Source organism: Bicyclus anynana, chromosome 25, assembly GCF_947172395.1.
Source record: "Bicyclus anynana chromosome 25, ilBicAnyn1.1, whole genome shotgun sequence".
Classification (NCBI taxonomy): domain Eukaryota; kingdom Metazoa; phylum Arthropoda; class Insecta; order Lepidoptera; family Nymphalidae; genus Bicyclus; species Bicyclus anynana.
Window position 1 is genome coordinate 10136817 of NC_069107.1, and position 6020 is coordinate 10142836.

Below are 6020 nucleotides of genomic sequence, written 5' to 3' on the forward strand. Positions count from 1 at the left end.
TACCATAGACATCGTTAAAGAGACAAATATTACCGCCAATCCGAATTTGAGTAGCGTCGTGTATCTAAGGGTTCATTTACATGAGCAGTACATGGCCAACAGCAGCTGAAAACTGCTACCGACGACTGCAGTCGACTGAAGTTGACTGCCGTCGACTGCAGTCGCCGATATCTCGGCATCAGTCGACGGTTAAGCTCTCAATTTTTGGAGATCGCAAGGATCTTAGACTAAAGCTAATTCCTCTATTACAAGGACCATTAAATACTTCAGACCAAACATCTAGACGTTACCCTCCCAGTCCAGTCCCAGTCAAAAATCAAGAATCAATGGTCTAACGCGTTTATAAAAACTGTTTCTATAGAATCGATGTATTATTGTTGTAATCGTTTTCGTCGTGTAAAGAGCTCAAAAAAATGCCAGTTTATGTAATTAAATGGCATAAAAAACGGTCAACATCTTCTGGTTTAATAAATGAACCCTGAAGTTCCAAATCTCTTTCTATAAGGTAAGGCATCTTGTTTGTGGGAATAATAAGTCTGGTCCAGCTGTGTCACTTTAAAAATAGGCTAATAATGATGACCAGTATTCTAAAATTAAAATACCAATTGACTTTTGTTTATCTAAATCTAAGGCACCTTGACCACTAGGCGGCCACAAACACGAGTAATCGTTGGTCGCGGTCGCAAAAGCTACCGTTGCGACCAGATTTGCGACTACGATCCTGTCCAGTCGTGGTCTGTTGTCGGGCTGCTGCAGTTGTTATTTTGCTCGTGCAATCACGGAATTACACTTTTATATGTCCATCTTATTTAAGAGCTTACGTCAGCAAATGGTACGAATTCAGTGAATGAAAAAAAGGTTCGATGACATCCAATTCTTTATACGAAACAATCTTGCGATAAGCTTAAGAGTCCAGATGGTACGAAGTGTCGAAACATAATGTAATCGCTACGGGCTTAAGCAATGCCGAATTAAAGTATCTTGATGCCCTAAGGGCTAAGCCATATTTCTATATGGGCCCTCCTATGTGATCTACAATACAACAATGAATATTTATCTATCAACGTCAATTTAAAATGCGCGCTTTATGAAATTGCTATAACTGTTGTGTTTGTCGGCAGTCTCTGGTGCCTTTAAAGACGGGATGTCCTAAGAAATTTCTTATACACCGAGCAATTATTTTCGTCTTTACCCGGAATCCCACACTACTACACCATCCCATAGGCGGCTACGACCACTGATCGTGGTCGTCCGGAGCGTAAGATTCCTAAATGTGAAGGCTACATTTCGTGAAATATTAATAACTTGTTGACAAAGCCCCATTTGTCCGTCTGTCCTTCCAACGCAAGCCATATGTTCTTTTGAAAACTGGAAAATGCTTCCATTGAAATGAAAAATTGAGGGATTCGGTGCCTATCAGGTTGATTGCTTTCCTCAATAAAATGGGGATATTTTTAGACATTCACATTTGAATGATTTTTTTTTTTTTGTAATTTGTGTACTTATTTTGAAATGTGGAAATATACCTTCTCAGGTGTCTATTAATGTAAATCTGCCAAGTTTAAATAGGACTCGCAAATAGAAGGTTCCGGTTCCGAGCTACGATTTGATGATTGAAGTTTTCTTAATTGGTCCAAGTCTGGCTGGTGGGAGGCGTCTGCCGTGGTTATTTACCACTCTACTGGCAAATACGTACGGCCAAACGATTTGGCGTTCCGGTACGATGTAAGGAATTTCAATCTCCTCCTAACAAGCTAGCCCGCTTCAATCTTGCATCATCACTTATCATCAGGTGAAATTGTGTTATCGCCGCGTTGCAACGACTTGCGGTACGGACGGCTTCAGTGTGCTCGTGGCGTAATTCTTTGTGGGTTACTTGGGATAGGCGGGGAAAGTGACTTGAGAGGAAAAGGGGCGTTTGTTAACAGTCAAAGGCGCCTTTAACCCTACACACAACGTTCACAAGTGCGTGACTTCACTCAAGGTCATTCTCTGCCATTCTAGGGTCTTATGTTGGTTACAGTTTGATTTGTTAATGAAGTTGTCCTGAGAAATGTTGTCATAACCTTTGTTCGACATTAGTTACCTTATTTTTGTAATCACTTTTGAGTCCGCTAAAATCAGAAGTGGAATAAAGAACTTGTGCCCGCATAGTGAATAGTGAAGGGCTAACTTGGATATAAAAAAATAAACGGTCTCGAGGGTCCAAAGGAAAGCCGTCCTCCGGGAATAGAAAATAATAAATAGAATACAGAATAACATAAACAAAGTTGTTGTATTATGAACTTGACCTAAATAAGTACAGATAGCAACACTCGGCGTGACTTTGGGCAGAGGAGCCTATTATTGGCTCAGCATCGAGCCTCGCGACGTACTTGAGCACGTACAGCCGATTTCTTAGAGATAAGTAGGGAGATGTTATTACCACCATTTGTATTTTTTTTAATAGAAAAAAGTGTTGCAAGGCTCCGCTGGTTTAGGTAGTGTAAAGTCCCTACAAGGCTGTGTCCAGCACTGGAGGTCTACAGGCTAAAAAGATGATGTTAAGTAAGTAAGCTTACCATGTATTCCCTTTACAGTATCAGAGGACTATAACAGACGAATCCGACTGCAACTAGGACAATCAATCGATCTTTGCAATTAGATTGGGGAGTTGTTTGGCAGTGCAAGATTATTTTTTTTTTGCATTACATGTAATGCTACGTTACGTTTCTCTTTCGTGCCATCGCGACGAAAAAGAGAGCGATATTTTCGATTACGCCGATTGTTGTTGACGCTAGGCGTGCTATTACGAATATGTCTCCCATGGTATTGACGATGATGGGGGTATTATCATCTCCAGTACCAGTGAAAATATTATATTAAATGTAAAACAGTCCGGTTGTCTGCGTGCTCAAGAGCGACACTGCGCCTCTCAACAATTCATCCACCCGAGACGGGGCCGACCAAACTGGAAGAAAATTTTCTCCAACAAAAATAACTTAACTGAATATATAAAATAATAAAACTACCTACCTACGGATATTTATTTAGAATTGTGTTTAGGCTGGACATACACGAACTGATTGAAGCAGTCAAAATCGACTGCATAGTGAACTACACCGTTTTTGTCGATGCCAAACTTTCTTAACAGTCCAGCCCCCCTACCCAAGTAGCACGATGATTCTCTTTCTACGATCGCAAACGCTCCGAAAACTAGAAAAATGTATGGGAATGACATCTGCTATTGCTATATAACTGGTCACGTGATCACGATCTGTCATTCCCATATATTTTTCTAGTTTTCGAAGCGTTTGCGATCGTAGAAAGAGAATCGACGGGCCACTTTGCTACAGGGGCAGAACTATCAAACTATTAAAACACACACAAACACTTCGTTCTATATAATTCACATATGGAGAATCATACAAACGTAACATATTTTATTTACAATTTTATAAATAAACGATAATCTTACGAAAATTATGCACACACAAGTAAAATGTTAATTTGACGTATTAATTCTATAGGGTTGTGCCATGCCTATTATAAATAACAAATGTATAAACTTGTATTTTGACATTCTAAAAGTTGTCTCAAAACCTACATATGGTATGATGTCCTTTTTGTAGGTTTAGTACAACTTTTAGAATGCCAAAATACAATTTTATTCAAATATTCAGCTGGGTATCTCAAATTCCGAGGTGAACTGCAACTCTCACTGTATATAATTACACTCAACAAATAGTTACATGTATGCAAAATAAAAAATATACAGTAGGACTCCTATTAGACATGACGAAGGCCTACCACAATGTATCACACAAAATACTTCTAGGAAAACTATACAAGTCAGGAATTAGAGGAAACGTATGGAAATGGAAAAACTTGTTCAAACAGTAGGACCCAAAACGTTGAGCTACAATTTCAGCCGTATCAATGATACGGGGCCCTCGGACTACTGGGGACCCTTACGTGTGAGAGCAAAAGAGACGAATATCTTAGCATGCCATGGATTCGCCGTGCAGGTGCCGGGTCATTTGCGTGGTAGAGAGCAAAGCACCAAGCAAAATCCAGGACTTGTGACTACTGGATGTAGGGTTAAGGAATTCCTTGACGATCGATCAACACTCCCCTTCTCTGCTCGTGTTGTTCTCCCTACCTATCCAAATTTGGTAAGATCCTATTAAAGCAGCTTTGGATACTCGTTCTAATATAGAACTAGCTGCACTTCTAGATAAACCAAGGTCTTTAAGCAAGTTATAGAGAGATTTTGCTGGTAATCCTCTCGCACCTACTTCTACGGCGTACAGACTGACTACATAGCCATTTTAGTTAGTTCATTTGTTAGGTCATAATATTTATTCACTTTTAAACTGTGGTCCTTCGGAATGTTAGTCTCCCACGGCACAGGAAGCTCTACAAGTACTATTCGCTTTGTTTGTTTGGACAACAGGAAAATGTCTGGTCTAGATCTCGAAATAGCGACATCCGCTGGGATTTTATAATGGTGCAGAACTTACGATTGAGTAAGGCTTACAAATGTAATCCAAAATGTAAGCAAAAGTTAGTAAAATCAAGTGAGATTAAATTGGGTGCTTCCCGGGACAAAAAAAAAACAAAAAACTGCCAGAATACAAATGACAAAAGTAGATTTTTTAGTTAAGTTATAAACGTCCTATATTAACTCACTGTTACCTATGTTTATTAAATGAAAGCATTTTTGTTACTTTCGATTTAGCGTTTCAAAATGATTTTATTTAATACACTTTATTTGTACACCACAAAAATAAAAGAAAACAAGCAAAACAGAAATGATGTCGTGTAGAAGCCGAAAGGAGTGTGAATTTTAGATTTTAGATTGCATTATCACTTACTTTTACACTTTAGGTGAGATTATAGTCAAGGGCTAAGGGTTCATTACTGGAGCAGCAACTGCTACCGACGACTGCAGTCGACTGCAGTCGACGGCATCAACGGCAGTGAACTGCAGTCGTCGACGTCACGGCGGCAGTTGAAGGCCGCCGTCGACTGCAGTCGACTGCAGCCGAGTTAGCTTAAGTTGTCAGCTACCGTTGACAACGCGCTGCTCGATAAATGAACTCTAACTTGTAAACAATAAAAAAAAAATTGTTCAAGTTATCCGTGTATGGCCGGCCTTATACGCGTCTGCATTAACAAACTTACCTTAATTAACCTCACTAACCTCAGTTATTTTGGCAACAAACAGATGGCAGATGATAGTCGTAGTCAAATTCACATTTCATTTATTTCAATTAGGCTTAGTTTACAAGCTCATATGTTTTTATAAAGGCTAGTAAACTAAGCCTAATTCAGTCAATGTTATGAGATAATCGTGATGGTTTTTTTACGATCTCTCTCACACAGTTGGTAGTGCTGTGGTTCTCAACAGAGGGTTCGATTTTCAGATCGGCTCAGTTATTATTTAATATTTTCTAAATTGGCTTCGACCGTGGCTAGTTACCACCCTACCAGCATAGACGTACCGCCTAGCGATTTAGCGTTCCGGTACGATGCCGACAGCCGTAGAATAGACTTGTACTTACCTCTTACAAGCCCACTTCAATTTTAGACTGCATCATCACATAACATCAGATGTGATCGCGGTCAAGGGCTAACTCGTCTTATAATAAAAAAAAATGAAAGTCAAAAACTTGAAAATTAAAGTTACGAGAGTTCCAAATGCGCCTTGGCCCGAGAAGAGCCCACAACAAACTCAGCTAGGGTTTTTTCAACCTCTTTGTGCCTGCAGTTATATCAACAATTATACCATGGGAAAGATATATAACATAACACGAAGTTTTATCATTAAGATGTTAGTCAGTAAGTACAGGTAATCCTCATATTTTTTTTAGACGAAACAATATTTGCCATGTATTTTGAATATGTCTAATATTTCCATTCTCCGCCAATTAGTCGGAAAAGCCTGCGTTAGAAGTGGGTATGACAATAGTCCAAAAGGCAGGGATCGAAACACTTCCTCTTGGTGACGAGTTCGACCACTTTACCGTTGAGCTATT